Here is a 22,563-nt window from a genome sequence, read left to right on the forward strand (position 1 = left end):
TGAACATAGTGTTGGCGAGGCAAGCGTATTTATATAATATATTGTATTTAATTTACTATTTAATTTATAAAATAAAAATAAATCGCTATTTAAAAAAATGCATGTATAATAAATAGTATTTTGAAAATATAATCTAATTGCACAATATTAATATAATTTATTTTATAATATAAATTTTTAACAAAAGAAGATAATTGTATTATATAATATTGTAAAAAAAAATAATGAAAAATGTTGGATTAAAAACTTTCATGACTCAAGGTAAAATATAATAAATGCAATAAATATTTGACAGTTTGCAAAGTAAAAAACCAACATGATTGACGAAACCCTATACTCAAGAAAGATATTAAAAATTCACAAATTATCATGAAGATAGAGAATCATATCTACCTTTTCAGGTTGAAGATTACTTCTTCTTTCTTCAAGAATTCTCCCAGTAGTGGAAAAATTCCGCTCACAGCTTGCACTTGAAGCAGGAATTGCCAATACCCGTTTTGCCAATTTTAAATTGGAAATTCGCTTTGATGAGCCGCCCACCACTCTAACATATCCACCTTAAATGTTTCATCTATTTTTTTATTTATGTAATTATAATATTCATCATCGGGTATTGACATATTACCAGAATTACCATCGCTCCATTTGTCATAAAACGATTCAGTTTGTTTAACAACAGTCGTAATTTGACTGATCGATGGTATTTCATTTACTTCCTGAGCCTCTTGTAATTTAATATAATCTTTAATATAGTTTTCCGTCATCTTGCGATCTGTCCCTGACAACATTAATTGCTTGAATTTGGGACAGAGAAAAAGAGAAATAAAATGATACTTGTGTAAAACAAATTTTTCAATTAAAAAATGCTTTATATTAGTAAAATCAATTTTATTTCTCCTTTTCGCTTTGAAAGGTATTACAAACTTCAAGAAGTTCATAATACCAAATTACCACTTTAAAAAGAGTACAAGAGTCCGACTTTAACTCAACAATAGCTCTGTTAAAATACTCAAGAATTTTGACTAGATCCTGAAGGATCGGAAAGTCTATAATATAATACTTTTCCGATCCCCCATGTTATTGAAGAACTTTTGTAATTTCTTCATTTTGAGAATAAACAGAATTGAGAATATTGTATTTAGAGTTCCAGCGGACTTCTATATCTTGATAAAGGGCTTTCAAATGCTGGCATTTATTACTTTGTTTTAAATGCCCCACTAATATTTTAGTATTATCTATTGTTGATTTTATTAATGGGGCATTACTTTCCAAATATTTGAAGTTAAATGAATTTCTTAAAATTGTATTTAATATATGACATGAACAATTTATACGTTCATTTAACTCCAATGCTTTTATAATATTTTTACCTTGGTCTGTAACAAATATTATATTAATAAAATCGTTAGTGTTAAAATTAAAATTATGAAAATTTTTTAATAGTTCATCCTTAACTACTTTGCTAGTCTTTGTCACTTCTTTAAATTTAGCGGTAAATAGGTTTCTCTTCACTAACTTCCAGTCATCTGATATATAGTGCATGTTAACTGTTATAAACGAGTTCTTTTTATGGTCATCGCACCATATATCAGTGGAAGCAGCCATAAATCGATTCTTGATTACTGGGGCAATAGTATCAACCAAAATGTTTCTTATTTTATTACATTTTTCTTTAAGGTGGAGTGATAGAGTGGTGGGATGTGAAATCAATGAGTTGATATCTATTTTACCATACTTTGCCCCAACATCGACTAGAGCCTGGCTGAATTCAAGAAACCGATTCCCAGCTATCATTTCGAAAGGTCTAATATCTTTTGCGCAAAGTGTTAAGGAATGATTTATAAATTTTTCTTTAAAATATTTTATATTACATTTATAGGTTGGTTTTTCAGGTATAAATTTTTTTTATTAATTTTCATGGATTTACCATCACATTTATGTCTTTTTAAATGTGATGTACCATGTTTATAATTATAAGATAATATACTTGAACAATTCTTACATTGTACGTAGCCAATGTTTTTTTTATTTTCATCTATGATGATGTTAAATTTAGCCCATATTTCAGATTTTAAATTATTATTTGTATTTCTAAAAGAATAAATATTATTTATAATTTATTAATTATATCATTAGTATTTTGTGCCATGATATTCCTTTATTTGATTGTTTTGGTAAATATTCTAAAAATTTAGATATGAATTATAAAAAAATATATTAATAATACTTGAATATTGGGGCTTATTTAAGATATTCCTTTATTTGATTGTTTTGGTAAAATATGTTGTAAAAATTTAGATATGAATTATAAAAAAATATATTAATACTTTGAATAAATTTGCAGGAAATTAATAATTAGATCGATCTGTGGGTGTTAGGTAGTGTTAACCAATGACATTAATACTATAGACTGCCGATTAATATATTTGAAGTGGCAAAAATTCAAGTGACTGGTGGCCATTTTGTGTTTGTATCTTTTACGAAAGAACCATATGATAATTTCATAAATTTCAGGTATATTTTTATTAGGTTTATATTTATAATATATATATATATTCTAATTAAACACCAATTTATTATTTACCTTATATATTATAGTATATATGAATCAAATAAAGGTCACTACTGAATATGAAGAAAAGAAAGTTAGATGTGATATCTGTTTACATTCCCTAATTTAATTCCGCAAACGACAATAATTATACATTAATAAAAATTAAGAATTATGGTGGATTGATAATACCATCCCAAAGCGTGTCAAATTTATGCAAAATAACAGAGAGCTCATTCAGGGCTTTTGAAAAAGTAGATGAAATAACCAAAAGACATGCTGTTAAAAAAATAGAATGTCTAATATTGTCAAAAATATTAGGCACAAATATCCTTAGTGACCTGCAAGATCATATGGATCAAGAGGCAGGGTTAAGTCATTATCAAATTATAATAAGACTTATAATAAAAAGGTATATACAATATTTACTTGATTTTAATAAAAATTTATTTTTAGATACCTTCACATAAGAATGCATCATTATGGTAATAAAGTAAATCAAAAATTACAATTAAATATCAGGCAAAAACTAAACAAGGCTGTACTTTTTCAAGGGCAATAAACCAAGTAATATAAAAATATGTTATTTAACTTAAATATTTATAGGTGAAGAACAAATTATCTGAAAATTTCTAATGACTTTATTGGTTATAATAAATTAATTTTATTAGACATAAATATAACATATATATATTATTTGTATTTATTATTGATTTATAAGATTAATATTTTCTTTTCGCGATACATATTAATTATAATAATATAATTATTTTATTTGATGTAAATATAACATAATATATATTATTTGTATTTTTCATGATATATATTTACATTATTGATTTTTATACTTTAGTGAATTAAATTTAAATAAAGAAATAAATGGATAGTTTATATTTATTATGGAATAACATAATTATAAGCAAAAATAAAACATAAAAGACATAAGACATAAATTATAAAAATACAAAAGAAATCTAGAATTGATTTCTATAAAAAAAAATATTCATGTATTTTTGAATTAATCTGGCTTCTAGGAAACCTGCATGTTATAATTTATTATTCATTATTTTGTTACTTTTCGAAGATGCTTTGGAAAATTAAAAATTGATGGTATTGCTCCCTCTCTTAATTGAACATGATTTGTAACAGATGGAATAAATGAATCTGGTGTAAAATGCTTTGAACATAATTTACTATATTTTGTTACATTGAAGTTCTCTCTCTTCACAGCATGGGTCCACTTTTGTAATAATATTTTATCTTTCATAGGAAATCTGCCATAAATAATTTTTACAATAGAATAATTAATTGGAGATATCATACTTATGAAAGGAAATTTTGCTTCCTCAGCAATATACTACCATTTTAAATCTTTTAGTAATTAAAAAATATTAAATTGAATTCTTATAAAAGATATTCATTATTAAATAATAAATTGCAAATGTTAATAAAGAGCAGAAATATTTCATGTAAAATATTCAGTAGTGACCTTTATTTGATTCATATATACTATAATATATAAGGTAAATAATAAATTGGTGTTGAAATTTATGAAATTATCATATGCTTCTTTCGTAAAAGACACAAACACAAAATGGCCACCAGTCACTTCAATTTTTGCCAGTTCAAATTTGATTTTATTATTACGATCGGCAGTCTATAGTATTAATGTCATTGGTGTTAACCATCACCCAATATTATATTAATCATAACTATAATATAATATAATCTTATAACCATTAACTCATAATGTAAAAATTTTTATAAAAAATATGAAGGCCCGGCCCGGATATATTAAAAAAAAAATTTTTAGGCCGGCCCGGATATGTTTAAAAAAAAATTTTTTAGGCCCGGCCCGGATATATTTAAAAAATTTAAAATACAGCCGGGCCGGGCTTAGGGCCGGGCCTGCAGGTCTCTGATATAAATTGATAAAAATGCTTGGCTATCAATGTATTGGCTAATATCTAATTTTCAAGGATACTATTAGACACCTTCAATTGCGAAATAACCTGTTTCATAAAATTTTAAATATAAAGTCATTATTGTAACTATATAAATACAATATACTTTTAAAATTTACGAGTATCCATTTTGATTATTTCTGTTATTCTTATCTTATCTTATCTAGCACGTTGGTCATAGACCTGCCCAAAATGAGCGAACGTGAATTTTATGAAGGCCCACCCTTCATAAAATTATGCCGATTATTTTTATCAAGGATACCAACAAACCTTGTACCCAGTTGTAGATTAACTAAATGAGTGGAACTTACCCTTTCCGATATTGTAATTGTAATTTAATAATTAATAATATAAAGACATATATATATCTTATCTGTTTTTTAGTCTTGAATAGTTATATTCATGATAAGGAGTGAGTTAAGAATATTTGAGTCCATGGACATCAAAATTCCATTTCATTTGTTAGGTTATATTCTTCCAAAAGATGAACCGGAAAATCTTCGCCATTTGGGATGGATAGATCAGTCAACTTAAATTATCATTTTATTAAAGTTATTAATATTTTATATTATAATATTATTTTTTTCATGTTTTTCATAAAGTAACAAGCACGCCAAAATACGTCATATATTTATTTTTATGTAAATAAATAAATAAAATTACGAAAGCTCTCGTTTATAAATGTTCGTTTTATAATTATTTTATTTGAATAACAGAAATAATCAAAATTGATACTCATAAATTTTAAAAGTATATTGTATTTATATAGTTACAATATCATTGATCATACTAGATTCTTATGGATGCTCATCAAAGCAATTTTGATCTTTTTGATTTAGACAATATAACTTCTACAAGATTTTTAAGAATATATTTACTATTGATTTGAAATGTAATTATTTAAAGTTTTAACCTAAAATTTTTATCTATATATATATTCTATAATCTATTTAATAGGTTGGGGCTCAATTTGAATCATTTAATGATTTGCAGGAAGCTATAAATAGATATGAGAATATAGTATATACAAAATATAGCGACATGTATTAACCTTACCAATTTTGATCAAAAAATTATTCATACAATGATTTATAAATTAGTGTTGTTAAACGACTGAGTCGAGTCGACTTAGTCGAAAACTGAATCTTGTGTAAATCCATGACTAGTAGCTTGTGTTGTGCGGCGATATCTTCTCCTGGGAATATTCAAACTTGCTAATCTTATTTTCTTTGCTTTTACCTTTACTTATTCACAGGATGGAGGTCTACACCCTGCGCGTCGCTTGGAGGGAACGCCCTATCTTTCATATTCATATTTCCATTTGTTTTCTTCATTTTGTTTATTGGACAGGTATCCTTAGCACCCGGCTGTCCAGGCCTGTCGGTGACCGGGGTGTCATCTCTAAGCTCCGAAATTCATCATACCATATGTCTTTACACATCAGTCATCGAAGAAAAACTGGAAAGTTTTTATGGTTCTTACAAGGATTGAACCTGCGTCCTTGTTCATACTCGTGTTTCCAAGCGTACATCTTACCCATTAGGCCACCCCGGCGATGATGATGTTCCTTTCTAAAAATGACAATTATCATAATCTGTATTTTTAAACATATTAGTCGCTAATGGGTAAAAACATAAATTGTAAATATGTTAAATTAAAATTTCAGTGAAGATGTACCCTAGATAAGTGACAATTGTCATAATCGTTATTTCTAAAGTTTTTTGAAATTTTTTGAAACAAACAAGTAAAAATATAGGCTGGTCATAATCTTTATTTTTAAAGATTTTTGAATTTTTTTGACGGAAATAGAGAAAAATATTTAGTGTAAATATGTTAAATTAAAATTTCAGTGAAGATGTACCCTAGTAGTAAAGTGACAATTGCCATAATCGTTATTACTAAGTTTTCTAATTTTTTTGACGCAAATAGGTAAACATATAGATTGTAAATATGTTAAATTAAAATTTCGGTGATAGATAAGTGACAATTGTCAAAATCGTTATTTCTACAGTTTTTTGAAATTTTTTTGACGCATATAGGTAAAAATATAGATTGTAAATACGTTTAATTAAAAATTCGATGAAGATGTATCATAGATAAGTGGCAATTGTCATAATCGTTATTTCTAAAGTTTTTTGAAATTTTTTATATAGGTAAAAATTTAGATTGTAAATACGTTTAATTAAAAATTCGATGAAGATGTATCATAGATAAGTGACAATTGTCATAATCGTTATTCCTAATGTTTTTTGAAATTTTTTGACGTAATAGAAATGTGACAATTGTCATAATCGTTATTTTTTAACTTTTTTGAATTTTTTTAAAGTAAATAGGTAAAAATATATATTGTAAAGATGTTAAAATAAATTCAGTGAAGATGTACCATAGAAGAGTGATAGGTGATCTGCATCAGGCCTAATTTTTCAAGCCCGGCCCGAAATTTTTTTTAGAAAAGTTTTGCCGGCCCGGCCCGAACCCGAATTTTTTTTAGAAAAGTTTTGCCGGCCCGGCCCGAACCCGAAATTTTTTTTAAAAAAATTTCCCGACCCAGCCCGGCACGAATTTATTTAAATATAGAAATTAATCTTTATAATTACTCAAAATAAAAGACATATGTTATATGTAGTTTAGTGTCAATAAATAAAATCAAATATTTTTATTGACATAAAATATTCAATATAAAATTGATAAATTTAGATATATTTAAAAAAATATACAAGGTCCGACCCGACCTAACCTGATTATTTTAAATAGAATTTGGCCCGAGACTCGGGCCGGGCCTAACTTTGCAGATCTCTAGTGACAATTGTCATAAACGTTATTTTTAACTTTTTTGAATTTTTTTGAAACAAATGGGTAAAAATATATATTGTAAACATGTTAAATTAAAATTTTTGTCATAATCGTTATTTTTAAACTTTTTTGAAGCAAATGGGTAAAAATATATATTGTAAACATGTTAAATTAAATTTTCAGTGAAGATGTACCATAGAAAGTGACAATTGTCATAATCGTTATTGAACTTTTTTGAATTTTTTTAAAATAAATCGGTAAAAATATATATTGTAAAAATGTTAAATTAAAATTTCAGTGAAGATGTACCATAGAAAAGTGAGAATTGATATAATCGTTATTTGGAACTTTTTTGAATTTTTTCAAAGAAAATAAGTAAAAATATATATTATAATCATGTTATATTAAAATTTCAGTGAAGATGACCATAAAAAAGTTTCAATTGTCATAATCATTTTTTGTGAACCTTTTTGAAAATTTTTAAAGCAAACTTGTAAATATATATATATATTGTAAACATGTTAAATTAAAATTTCAGTTAATCGTTATTTAAAATATTTTTGAATTTTTTTGCCCAAATGATCTGGATTTTAGCCCACGCCCTTCTATCAAATTGGGCTCGCTAGCTAAATAATTTAAAAAGTGCTAACGGACCTTTGAAAAATTTTAACAATGGGCAGGCTAATAAACAACTTTTATTTGTTATTTAAAATTTATTAGGTAAACATTAAAAAATATATTCTTCATATAACTTTTTTTTAAATACCAGATTATCGATAACTGTTGTGATTGTTATCGTCGGAAAAATTAATGAGATAAAAAAAATTTGTTGGATTTGAAATTATAGGGTCAAAGTATTTCGTCCTATAATTGATCAAATTATAAACATCAGAACGGTTTTCTGCAAAAAGAGAGTTTATTTTGAATGTGCAATATTATCCTAAACATTTTGATAAAAATAATAGTAAAGGTATTTCTGAAAAGGCCTTGGAAAAAGTGACACAACTATATTGAATGTTAAATAACGTAACGAATTGTGTTCATTTGTCTGTGAATTCAAAGATTTAATAGCAGAATTAAATGAAACGGACGATGATATCGTATGAGCAGGTGATGAGTCTAATTAAAAAGTAGAATAAGATAATAACTCAGAATGTGAATTGTGATAATAATGTAACAATTGTTTAATATGCCTGTATGAAATTCTTAAAAGATACAATATGCACACCATACACTAATTTATTTTTCACATATGAATACATTTCTTTATCATTTACTCAAGTTAATTGCGAGAGAACATTTAGTAAATTATAAAAAATAGGCTGAGAAATAATATAGACGAAGAAAAATTAGGATCATTTTTAATGTTAGTTGTATGAGAAGTGGCGTAGGCATGGGGGGGGGTTTAAGGGTTCAACTTCCCCTCCCCCTCCCCCATGAAAAATGAAAAAAAAATTTTTTTTTTTAAAATTTTATTTTTAAAATTTTTTTTTTTAAATTTTTGAATATTAATTTAATAAATTCTTAATAAACGCTTGATTTTTATGTTTTAAATTTATTATAAATAATAATAGATATACATATTTGATTATTTTTATATATTTTTTTGGTTTGCAGCTATTTCACACCACCCAAAAAAAGGGAGTTATTTATTCAAACGTATCATGATATTGACTCAAAAAATCAAAAAAAAACTAAAAAGATTTTGTCCGACCAGATTCATCGAAAGACAAGAGTCGGTGAAACTCTTTATTGAAATATATGATGTTGTCTTTGCAGCACTAGAATTTTATATATCAAGCAAGGAAAAAGATTCAGCAGATGCCGAAAATCTTTTGCAGGCTATTATTAAGCTACAGTTTTTAATTTCAATTCAATGTGTTTATTTTTTATTTAATTATACATATGATTTTAGCAAAATGCTACAAAATTGATTTGGATTTAAGGGAGATTATGAATAGAGCAAAGGATATTGTTGAAATATTAACAAATATCAGAGAGAATGTGGATGAAAAATTTCATGAAATATATGAAAAAGTAAAGGAGATTGCTAATATGTTTGGAATTGAAATTTTTAGACCTAGAGTAGTCTAGACAATCCAATCGATCAAATATTGATGCATGTACGATTGAGGATTTTTATAAAATAAACATTTTTATTCCCCTTATTGATACATTTTTGTTTCAATTAAAAGAAAGATTTATTAGTCATAATTATATTTTAAAAAGCTTTTATTTTCTTTTGCCGGTAGAGTCTAAACTATTGATTACACTTGAAACACGAAAGGATATTAAAAAAATCTTAGAGTTTTATGCTGATGATTTAGTAGGTTCATATGATAAGTTACTTTGTGATGTCGAATTTTGGTATAAAAATCTTGACAGAATAGGGTATTCTTTGAGATCAAAAAATGCTCTGCAGGCCTTTTCCATGTGTAATTTCATTTTAGATTCCCTGCCTAATATCAAAACATTATTAATTATTTTAGCTACCTTGCCAATTAGTACCTGCATCAATGAAAGGTCTTTTTCAACTTTAAAAAGGTTAAAAACCTATTTAAGAAACACAACCGGTGAAAAACGTTTAAATGGATTAGCCCTATTGAATATTTATAAGGAGATTATTTTAGATAAAAATTTGATTCTAGATGAATTAGCAAAATCTAAGAGAAAAGTAGATCTCTCTTTTTAAATTCAAATCAAAAAATAGCAATAAAATTTTATTAGTTTTAATAAATAATCAATTTTTTTTTGTAAAAAAAGTATTATTTATAAGATAATATCATCATATTTTTTTAAATACCATTATTTGCATTTACACATATTTTATATAATTTTACTTTTTTAAAAATAGAGTCTTTATACATTATAATTTTTAATATTAAAATCTGTATTATATAAAATATCAACGTTTTGAAAATATTTTAATTAATAAAAATATATACATGATTAAATAAAGGAATGTAAAATATATAATAAAATACCCTAAAATTTTATTATATGAAAATATAAAACAATTTTAACAAATCCAAAAATATAAGCAATTAAGTGTTCAAAAAAATGGGAGGTTTGTTGGGGGGCGAAGCCCCCCCTCCCAATTTAATAACCCCCCCCCCCCATCATGATAAAATCCTGGCTACGCCTTTGTGTATGAGAACCTTTAGTGGAGATTGAACTAAAAGATATAATTCTTTTATTTAAAAATCATGTAATACATATAAAAAAAAACATTTAGAAAATAAATAAATATTGTTACTTAAATTTTTTAAATGGTATTTTAACATTTAAAAAAAAGGTTAGGGTACCTTTTCAGGGGCAATTATTTTTGTTATTTTTTAATGTTATTTTTTGTTATTTTTTTATGCGATTTTTTGTTATTTTTTTATGCGATTTTTTTTATGTAATTTTTTTATGAAAACTATTGTTTTTATGTTATTTTTTTATGATTGGTTCATTTTCTTATTGGTTAATTTTTTATTTAAGATATTTTTAAATTAATATATCTTTTTTTATTTAAAATATTTTAAAATAATTTTTTCTAAAATTTAAAATTCGTACAATTATTTAAAGGAAGTGATGGGGGCAAATAAGGGGGAAGGCTAGGGGTAAGGGGTAAAATTATTAGATTATGTACAATGCGGGTAGGTTTGGGGTTAAATTTTTGACAGATGAAACTTCGATATTTAAAATTTATTTGGTTGATTCTTTCTATACAAACTTAATATGATTTCTTCTAAACAAACTTAATACGATTCCTTCTATACAAACTTAATATGATTCCCTCTATACAAACTTAATATGATTCCTTCTATACAAACTTAATATGATTCCATCTATATAAACTTAATATGATTCCTTCTATACAAACTTAATATGATTCCTTCTATACAAACTTAATATGAATAATTTTTTATAAAATTTGTATAAAGAATTTAATTTTTTTTAGTGATAACACTATAATTAAAGGAAGATTCCAAAAATAAATAAAATTTAAGCATAACAATAGAAATAATTTATTCATTAAATTGAAATATACTATTAAAATTTATACAATCATTAATAAAATGAATAAAAACATCAAAACGATTTAATAATCTATATTTTCGAAAATATCTATATTCAAGAAGATATTCATGAATATTATCCCGATCCCCATGTCTTTTATAATTTGCCTTTAGATCCCGCCACAGCCTCTCGACTTTTTGAGTGTGGATCGATCTGTCATTTGGATCAACAAAATTTTGCGAATGGTTGATCCGATAGTGGAAATTGAACTTTCTAGCCGATTATATCTAAGATAAATATATTTACATTTATCACCACTTTTGCTTTATTGAAAAAATAAATTCACATACCCTAACCACGAGTCAGTTATCGTGGAATCTTGCATAACATTATCTTTAACCACACGAGGTGATATCTTGATCTCTTGTTGTGGTGGCACTTAAAAATATCTCATTTGTTTCCCGACATATACCACCAATAATCCATAGAGCCTCGGAAGTCAAATGCCGACCACGGTTATATTTACGCTTCCATACATGAGTTTCATCAATTTCAATAACGTGGCCAGGCCCCCCGATCTTTGAATGATTTGAGGCTATATAGAATCCACATACCTTTCGAAATTTTTTAAACCTATATAAGTGAAGTAAAAAACCATATTATACTTTAGATTACCATCTTGAAATTGCCTTCTTATCATAATCTAACTCTTTCGAAGCAGTTAAAATTTTATAACGGCCTAAAAATAATTTTGTTTAATATTTTTTAAAGAATTGGTACTTATGTACAAGTGCACTAGTCTTAAAAATCTCCCAACATCATGAATTCCTTCAAAAATGGAATCTAAAAATTCGTCATTTATGAATATTCATTTTAAAAAAAATGGAAGGAATTATATAATATATATTGGAACTAAAAAAAAGGGAACCAAAAAAAGATATATACCTAAAAAAAAATTAAAAATGGAAAGTTTGGTCTACCAAAAATCTTACCCCTAGCCTTCCCCCTTATTTGCCCCCATCACTTCCTTTAAATAATTGTACGAATTTTAAATTTTAGAAAAAATCATTTTAAAATATCTTAAATAAAAAATTAACCAATAAGAAAATGAACCAATCATAAAAAAATAACATAAAAACAATAGCTTTCATAAAAAAATTACATAAAAAAAAATCGCATAAAAAAATAACAAAAAATCGCATAAAAAATAACAAAAAATAACATAAAAAAATAACAAAAATAATTACCCCTGAAAAGGTACCCTAACCAAAAAAAAATAGGAACGCTTTTGAACACAAAAAATTTGGATTTATTTTGCATGATAATAACAAATAATATGAGTAAATAATAAATTTTTTTTTTTATATTATAATAAATATTTTGATCATAATTTAAATCGAATATTTATTTATGCTTACTAAATTATGAAATTTTTAGTAAGGGTTTAGTGTAGTGTAGCATTGAGACTGAACCATTTATTAAAATAAGAATTTTTTTTTACTGGTGCCATCGAGGCGCTATAATCATTGAAATTTATAGAATAAATATATAATACATTTTAAATTGAAATAATTTAAAGAACCAAAAAATCTTGCTATTGTTACAAATTTTAAATAACAATGGGAGAGACGGTGGAGGGTCATTTGTTTTCTATTTTAATCTTTATTTTTCGGATCTTTTCTCAATTTTTTTCTTCTCAATTTTCATTTAATTTTTTTAGTATAAACTAGCAATAATTAATTTTGATAAATAAATTTATAAGTGAGTGCTCATGGCATATTATATTAATATGGGTGGAAATTTTATGTCCCCAAAAAATTTTCTGCAAATATATCAGTACCCCCACCCCCCAAAACACAAAATCTTACGAAAATATATTCGAAATAATATTATCTAAATGTCAAGAAAGGGATTTATTTCCTGATCCATTATATATATACATGGATTTCGAAAAATTTGCTATGAGCGAGGTTAAAACTGTCATTGGTATGATCATTAATATGTTAAATTATTTATATTTGTTTCAATTAGGGGATCATATTATAATCAGAGGATGATTTACCATTTGTGTCAAAGTACCCATAGAAAACTACAAAAGCTAGGTCTGGAAAGCCAATACAGAACCGATGAAACCCTAAGCTTCTTTTGTGGCATGATGGACGACTTAGCATTTGTTACTTTATGTGATATGAGCAATGCAATCGCATTCCTGAGATCAGTTACTCCGACCAATGGTAAAGATATTCTTGAATATTTCGATAAAAATTACATCAATGGAGTCAAGGGAGGTCACAAGCAGCAATTCTCAATCCCAGACACGTCGAATTGGACTCGATTCCCTCCAGAAACTTGGAACGTGAATGAAAGCACCCTATCTGATGAAGAACCCACAAATAATCAATGCGAAGGTTGGGATCATCATTTTTTATATCTGGTTGGGAATAAACGCCCATCAATTTGGGTATTCATTAATAAAATAAAATGCGAGGTTGCTGCCGATGAAACCGAACTTGAACGATGGCTTGTAGGTAGTTGGACACCAAAATAAAATCGCAGAGTTATAATACACAGATTCGGTTAAAGAAACTTTGCGAGGAATATCGTTTTAGGGTGCAAGGCCTTCCAGATTAGATTTTATGAGGGCGATTTTCACCTTTATTTGATGTCAACCGATATAATTATTCTAAATTATAAAATTTGTATATACATAATGATTTTTCAATTAAATAAACAGATCTTATTGCAAGTTTTGTCAAATTTAGTCTACTTAATATAGTAATTAAGGATGGATATTGTATTTATTACTATAGCAAATAATTTTTACGAAAATTAGTAATACATGGGTTATTTTACTGGGGTATTTTTTTGTCCCAGTACCAATTTGAACATCATTTTTTATGGAGGGTATATGAGTAATCTTTAAGTAATGAATTGGGGCCTAAAAAATTTATTAAATTTCTATAATAATTTTTTTTAAAATACTAATTTGCCTATACTTTATTAAATCCAAATAAAAATATACCGATATTATTAGGTCCTAACAGGAGGTTTTTATTCCGAGGTTTTTTCTGGGGTTTTTTTCCGGGATTCGATATTTTATTATATGAAATTAAAAATAATATTGACATTATAGGGGAAATGTGACGTGCCTTTTTGATAAAAATTATAAAAAGAGGAAAAGATTTGTTTTCACTTTTAAAGAAAACATGGTACGTCTGATCAATTGCGATAAAAAATTTTTTTGAGGAAGATTTATGATCATCGATTTTGCGAAAAAAGGTTTAATTAATCCTCCCCCCCCCCCCCTCAAATTTATTCTTAAATACTTTATATAAATAATAACAAATTCAGAATCGTTTTGTAACATTTTTTAAAGAAAATACGTTTGCATTTTTAGGCGTGGCGATTAAGTGTGTGAACCCCGGGTCTTTTCCAGAGGTTCGTGATCAGAGCTGGTTTAGTCAATTTTTAGACCCAAACCACGGGTCTGGGGTTACACAACTAACCAATTAACAAAATTAATCTTTTTTTTTATTTAAATAGTTTTCAAATCAAGAAATTTATTTATACGTGTAGATTTAAAAATCAATCTCCTAACTTTCAAATTTGAACGGTTATGTAATTAAAAAGCGTGCTATTCTCCTCGCCCAATAAGATAAACGGACGTAGGCTAAAAGTCACCTCGTTTTAACAAAAAAGTTCAAAAATAACAATAATGACAATTGTCACTTTTCTGTGGTATCTTCACTAAAATTTTAATTTAACATGTTTACAATATATATTTACCAGTTTTCTTTTAAAAAATTCAAAAAAGTTCAAAAATAACGATTATGACAATTGTCACTTTTCTATAGTATATCTTCACTGAAATTTTAATTTAGCATATTTACAATATATTTTTACCTATTTACTTTAAAAAAATTCAAAAATGTTAAAAAATAACGATTATGACAAATGCCACTTTCCTACATTTTCATGAAATTTAAATTTGACATTTTTACAATATATTTTAACCCATTTGGGTCAAAAAATTTTGAAAATAACAATTATGACAATTGTCACTTTTATATGCTGCATCTTCATGAAATATTAGTTTAACATATTTACAATATATATTTTTACCCATTTACTAAAAATATTCAAAAAAGTTCAAAAATAACGATTATGACAATTGTCACTTTCTATGGAACATCTTCACTGAAATTTTAATTTAACATATTTACAATATATATTTTTACCTATTTACTTAAAAAAAATTCAAAAAAGTTCAAAAATAATGATTATGATAATTGTCACTTTTCTATGGTATATCTTCACTGAAATTTTAATTTAACATTTTTACAATATTTACCCATTTACTTTAAAAATATTCAAAAAAGTTCAAAAATACCGATTATGACAATTGTCACTTTCTATGGTACATCTTCACTGAAATTTTAATTTAACATATTTTCAATGTATATTTTTACCTATTAACTTTAAAAAAATTCAAAAAAGTTCAAAAATAACGATTATGACAATTGTCACTTTTCCAAGGTATATCATCACTGAAATTTTAATTTAACATTTTTACAATATATATTTTTACCGATTTACTTTAAAAAAGTTCAAAAATAACGATTATGACAATTGTCACTTTCTATGGTACATCTTCACTGAAATTTTAATTTAACATATTTACAATATATATTTTTACCTATTTACTTTAAAAAATTCAAAAAAGTTCAATAATAACGATTATGACAATTGTCACTTTCTATGGCACATCTTCACTGAAATTTTAATTTAACATGTTTACAATATATATTTTTACCCATTTGCTTTAAAAAAATTCAAAAAATTTTAAAAATAACGATTATGACAATTGTCACAATGGTACATATTCACTGAATTTTTAATTAAACGTATTTACAGCCTATATTTTTACTTATTTGCGTCAAAAAATTTCAAAAAACTTTAGAAATAACGATTATGACAATTGTCACTTATCTAGGGGAAATCTTCACTGAAATTTTAATTTAACATATTTTCAATCTATATTTTTACCCATTAGCGTCAAAAATAAACTAATATGTTTTAAAATACAGATTATGATATTTGTCATTTTTACAAAGGAACATCATCATTGAATTATAATTTAACATATTTATAATATAATTATATTTTTACCCTTACCAAAAATTTCAAAAATGTTAAAAAATATCATGACAATTGTCACATTAAAATATTATAAGACGATCATGTAAAATAATATAAATATTTATAAATTATTTAAACTAGTTCTTTTAATATACTAAAAAAAATAGATAATTTTACAAAAATGATAAAAATAAACCCATAAAAGATTTCAAAAGATTAATAATTCACAAAAAAATTAATTAAAAAAGAAGATTTTAAATTCTTATTAATTCAAGTTTTGCTTAAAATTTTTGCATGAAAACCACAGTTTAATTGTAACAAAAATAATATTATACACCTATTCGAAATATTCGTCCTCTAGTCGACTTAATTTCACGACTCAAGTGGAAAACTCATGTTCTCGACTCAAGTCGACTCATGTTCTCGACTCAAGTCGACTTGAGTTCACGACTTGAGTCGACTTGAGTTCACGACTTGAGTCGACTTGAGTTCTCGACTCGAGTTCACGACTCGAGTTCTCGACTTCAGTGAGTCGACTAATTCGACTAACGACTCAGACTCTGAGTCAGAGTCGGACTCGACTTTTTAACAACACTAAATACATACGATATGTCTGCATTCATGGTGGAAGAAAATTTAAAAGTCGTGGGAAAGGAAAACGACTTACCCAAACATTGCAAAAAAATTGCCAAAATAGTTTCTCAGTTAAGCACATAAAAGAAAAAAGACATATGCTTGAGGTTACAAAAATGAATTCTGGTCAAATGATGATTTGGGTATATATATCAAATGTAATACCATTTTATTATTAATTTAGATTCTAATTTATTCAAACGCTTACCGAAGCAGCGTAAAATTACTGAAGAATCAAGAGCTGTCATTATTAAATGTTTAGAATATGATGCCTCAATTCCTAAAATAAAATATGACCTCCAACAAAAAGGTGTTTACACAACAAATCGGGATTTGTACAATATAAAAAAGAAAATATTATATCTACCAGGGGACTCTGAGCTCCTGGATGTTTTCAACTTATTAATAATATTATAAAAATAGTTTTTGAAAACAATGCCCTTCAGGGGATATATTATCAAACACCCAATATGAGGCAATATTTTAATGAATTTCCAGAAATTCTCATGGTTGATGCAACCTACAAATTAAATCATTATCATATGCCAGTCTTTACTCTCTTCGTTATTGATGGAGAAGAGCAAACAAGATTTGCTGCCATCTGGGTTGTAAAGTCTGAAAATTATTTAATAGTTAAAAATATGTGTGATTTATTTAAATCATATAATGATAATAATAATAAAATTAAAGTAATAATCACAGATAAGGACTTTGCTGATAGACATGCTTATAGAGAAGCCTTTCCTATGGCCTCACTTGAAATATGTACATTCCATGTACAACAAACATTTATGAGAGAAATAACGGTTAAAAAGAGAAATATAAATTCTACCCAGGTAAAGGTTGTGTTGAATATTTTGAAAAAAATGATCTACACAAAAACAGAAGTGCTTTATTGGGAAATTTATAATTCATTAATGGCCCTAAATTTTCCAGATGTGGAAATATATTTTAATAACAATTGGCATCTAATTCGACATGAGTGGTCTTATGCATGGCGATGTAAAACAACCAATTTTTCTATTTATACAAATAATAGGACAGAGAGTATGAATAGGATCCTCAAAACCCTGATTAAAAAACATTCAAATTTAATAAATTTTTTCAAAAATTTGAATATATGTATAGATACTTCAAACGAGGAAAAGAATTATAAAATAATTATGAATCTTAAAAAATTCTCTACAATTAGTTATCCTCAAAATAGTGAAGAATACAAATATCAAAAAATATTGACTAATGCTGCTTTTAAAAGGATTTTAGATCAGCTAAAATTATCAACATCCCATGATGAAGGAAATTCAACTTTAACAGTATTGCCCTCAAGTTGTAGTTGTGGATATTTAGAATCTATTTTATTACCATGTAGGCCTTTGAATATAGAAGATTGAATGGTATAGATCTGTTTGATCAAAATTTATGTCACCCAAGATGGCAGAGAGATTACTATATGAATTCAAAAATTTACATGATGACTGATAAAAATAATATACTTACTAATAATATTAATCAAAATGATATCGATGGCACTAGAATTAATCATATTATCAATGAAAAAAAATTCTATCATCTGAAGAAAAATTCAGAAAAGTAAAGGATATAATGCAAAATATATCATCATTATCATCTCAGATGAATCAAAATGCATTTAACAAAATTTATACATATTTAAAATATGTATATAAAGATCTATGTCAGCCTATTCCTAAAATTATTGAACAATTTGAACATGCTATCAATATATTTAATCCAACATCAGGATTTAAATTTAAGGGTATGACTAAAATACGCGTCCCCGAAAACTACGCGTCCCCGGTCAAACGGGTTTAATTTATATAATATTAATAAAAAATTTTATTTAGCTTTATAAGATGAGTTATAAAATGTTTTTTATTATTTTAATAAATAAATGATAACTTAGTAAATTTTTTAAAAAATTATTTTTTTACATGAAAAAACTACGCGTCCCCGGTCAAGATACAATTTTTAAAATAAAGGCAGATTCATATTTAGCTCATTAAATGAATATAGAAAATGTTTTTTATGATTTAAAAAAAATGATAACTTAGTAAAATTTTTAAAAAATTGTTTTTTTAAATAAAAAACTACGCGTTCCCGGTCAAGATACATTTTTTTAAAAAAAAATAAAAGCAGATTCATATTTAGCTCATTAAATGGATACAGAAAATGTTTTTTTTTTATTTAAAAAAAAAGTGATAACTTAGTAAAATTTTTAAAAAACACTTTTTTTTTCATTTTTTGACTAAAATACGCGTCCCTACGCGTCTCCGGTCAAGATAGATTATTTTTATAAAAATGAATATAGAATCGTGTATAGTTTTTTAAGGAGATTCCAAAAATGGTATTAAATAATTTTTTTTTTTTTAAATTAATTTTCGAAAAATTTTTTTTTGATTAAACTACGCGTCCCCGGTCAAGATGCATTTTTTATTTTTTTTGAAAAAAAAATTATAAATACCATTTTCGGAATCTCCTTGAAAAACTATACACGATTCTATATTCATTTTTATAAAAATAATCTATCTTGACCGGGGACGCGTAGGGACGCGTATTTTAGACAAAAAATGAAGAAAAAAAGTGTTTTGTCAAAATTTTACTAAATTACCACTTATTTTTTAAATCAAAAAAAACATTTTCTGTATCCATTTAGTAAGCTAAATATGAATCTGCTTTTATTTTTAAAAAAAAATTGTATCTTGACCGAGGAAGCGTAGGGACGTGTAGTTTTTTTTATGTAAAAAATTAGTATTTTAAAAATTTTACTAAGTTACCACTTTTTTTTAAATCAAAAAAAACATTTTCTGTATCCATTTAATGAGCTAAATATGAATCTGCTTTTATTTTTAAAAAAAAATTGTATCTTGACCGGGGACGCGTAGTTTTTTCATGTAAAAAAATAATTAAAAAATTTACCGTTATCATTTTTTTTTAAATCATAAAAAACATTTTATAACTCATCTTATAAAGCTAAATAAGATTTTTTATTAAAATTATATAAATTAAACCCGTTTGACTGGGGACACGTAGGGACGCGTAGTTTTCGGGGACGCGTATTTTAGTCATGCCCAAATTTAATGACATGGGTAATCATTTTTTTTTTTATTAATAATTTTTTTTAATGAATTATAATATATTCTGTAAACTTTAAAAAATATATATAAAAGATGTAGAAAAAAACCAGAAAATCCACCGAAATAAGTTGTGAAGTATAAATCAATTTAATAATATTAAAAATATTGAAATGCCAGAAAAAATGAGTCCTGGATATTTGAAAAGGCGCAAAGATGCTAAAAATATGAGAAAAGATTTGATCTTTAAATTCATTTATATTATTTGTGAAAAGTGAAAGTGATGAAAGAAAAACAAATAAATAACATCAATATAATGGATAAAGAAAATAATCACAACTTTAAGCATATGATAGATATGAAAGGTTATATATTTTAGAGTTACATGATATCCTTTTTTTGGCTAAAAGCAAAAAATTTTTTTATGTCTTTACAATATATATTTTTTAGATACTAGTTTTCCCTCATCAATAAAAATTTTCACAAATAGTGAACCCTTGCAAACTCTTTCTGAAAACACAAGTATTTTTTTTATAATAATGCATAATATATTTTCAAGATTCTACCAGTTTACATTCATCAATGCAAACATTAATTTAATTTTTTTTTATATATATTATTTTTAGGATGTGCTAATGCTAAAAAGCACACTGCTGGCTCATCAGATAAGAATATAGTTATCCATTCTTGTGATTATAATAGACAAAAAGATTCTTTTAGTAATGAAATTACTTAATTATATTATTATCTGATGTTTTTCTTGTAGGACCTCTATTAAATACAAATCAATTACAAAAAAGGATATTATCAGAGGATACTTCTGCGAAAACGAACAATGTACTCCACAGTAGTGTTGTTAAATGGCTCATTTTGAGCCGATTTTTAAAAACGGCTAACTCAATCTTTTATCAGGAAAAATATTATGCAAGCCTTAAGATTTTGTTCATAGGTGGCACAAAGGTTTATAACATCTATAAACGAAATCTCGAGGCTTAGACAATATTTTTCTGGCTAAAATATTGAGTTAGCCGTTTTTAAAAATCGGCTCAAATCAAGCCGTTTAACAACACTACTCCACAGTTCCTGTAAATAACTTTTATTATATATACCTGATTATTTCATTTTAGTACTACCACATGGAACTAATATTAGGCCATGAAATCCTTTTAGTAATAGACCACTTTTATAATATTTATTTTTTTAAGGGATTTTACCAAATAATATGCCCAAACTGACATTACCATTAAATAACACGACAAATGTCCCAACTTCAAATTTTTCTTTTGTGAAAGTTGGGAATATATCTACAAGCTCAAATCAAATTAGAATGCTATCATTTTTTAAATAAAATATTTAATATTAGTTTTTATATAATCAATAGTAAATATTTTTTTATAGATTATATATCTTATTATAAAAAATGACCTTCAATATTTGTTTTATTGAGTCATTCTAAATAATGCAATAATAAAGAACAGGGAAACTTTTTATGCGCTGCTTTACGTTATTTTGGCTATTTAAAAGTAAGATATATAAAAATTAAAGATGTTTTGGAAAATAAGGCAAGATTATAGGATTTGTGAATGAATTGAGCCAAGTTTGCAAAACAATGAAAATTTTCTAATAAGATTTAAGAATACTATCATTTTTATAAACTTTTGATAGTTTAATTTATGTGCTAAGAATAAAATTAAGATAAAGAAATATAGTTAAAATTAAGATAAATTAATATAGTTAAAATTGAATCAAAGGTGATATTATTAAATTCAAATAAAATATATAATTTGAAATATTTATTCCATAATTATATCAGGAGAATTCACATTAAAATGAAAAGTTGTTTATTTTTTTTATTTGACTTATATAAAATATAAATTTCTCTTTTGATAGAAACAAAAGCTTAAAGTTTTATTATCTTTAAACTCTTTTTCTTCTACAATTTTTAACTGGCCCTTAAAAGGGCCTTTGGGTATTATATGGAGATGTCAATATTATTGTTTATTTCTATTCTATACTTCTTGACTTTATTGTCACTTGCTACATAGAGGCCTTATGAATATAATAAAATGATAATAAACATTGTTTAATCTAAATAATTATTTTATTATAGTGTTTATGGTATTGATTTTTTATCTTCTTAATTGAAATATTTTAACCAATAAGTATAAGAAGTAAAACAACTTAAGATTGAATTATAAAATTTATTTTAAATTGAAATCCAAAATGGGTAGATAATATTTAACTTAGTTCAATTAGCGATTAAGCCAATAAGTCAGTTATGCAATAGTAGTAAGAGTAATACTATATATAGCTGTTAAAAATAGAATTAAATAAAATTAGAGAAGCTTATATTAGTTACTATGGTTTTCAAGATTCTTTGGAATAATTT

At 25.6% G+C, this 22,563-nt stretch overlaps 1 long non-coding RNA gene across 1 annotated transcript; it reads left to right on the plus strand.

Annotated features, from left to right (window-relative positions):
* Nucleotides 1-2,668: 2,668 nt before the first annotated feature.
* Nucleotides 2,669-3,292, plus strand: LOC135922307 (uncharacterized). The gene is made up of 3 exons (XR_010570839.1): nt 2,669-2,963; nt 3,008-3,118; nt 3,158-3,292. It is a non-coding gene; the product is annotated as an uncharacterized LOC135922307 (long non-coding RNA).
* The last annotated feature ends 19,271 nt before the right edge of the window (nt 3,293-22,563 follow it).

This window comes from Gordionus sp. m RMFG-2023, chromosome 1 (genome assembly GCF_954871325.1).
Source record: "Gordionus sp. m RMFG-2023 chromosome 1, tfGorSpeb1-WG-v2, whole genome shotgun sequence".
Taxonomy (NCBI): domain Eukaryota; kingdom Metazoa; phylum Nematomorpha; class Gordioida; order Chordodea; family Parachordodidae; genus Gordionus; species Gordionus sp. m RMFG-2023.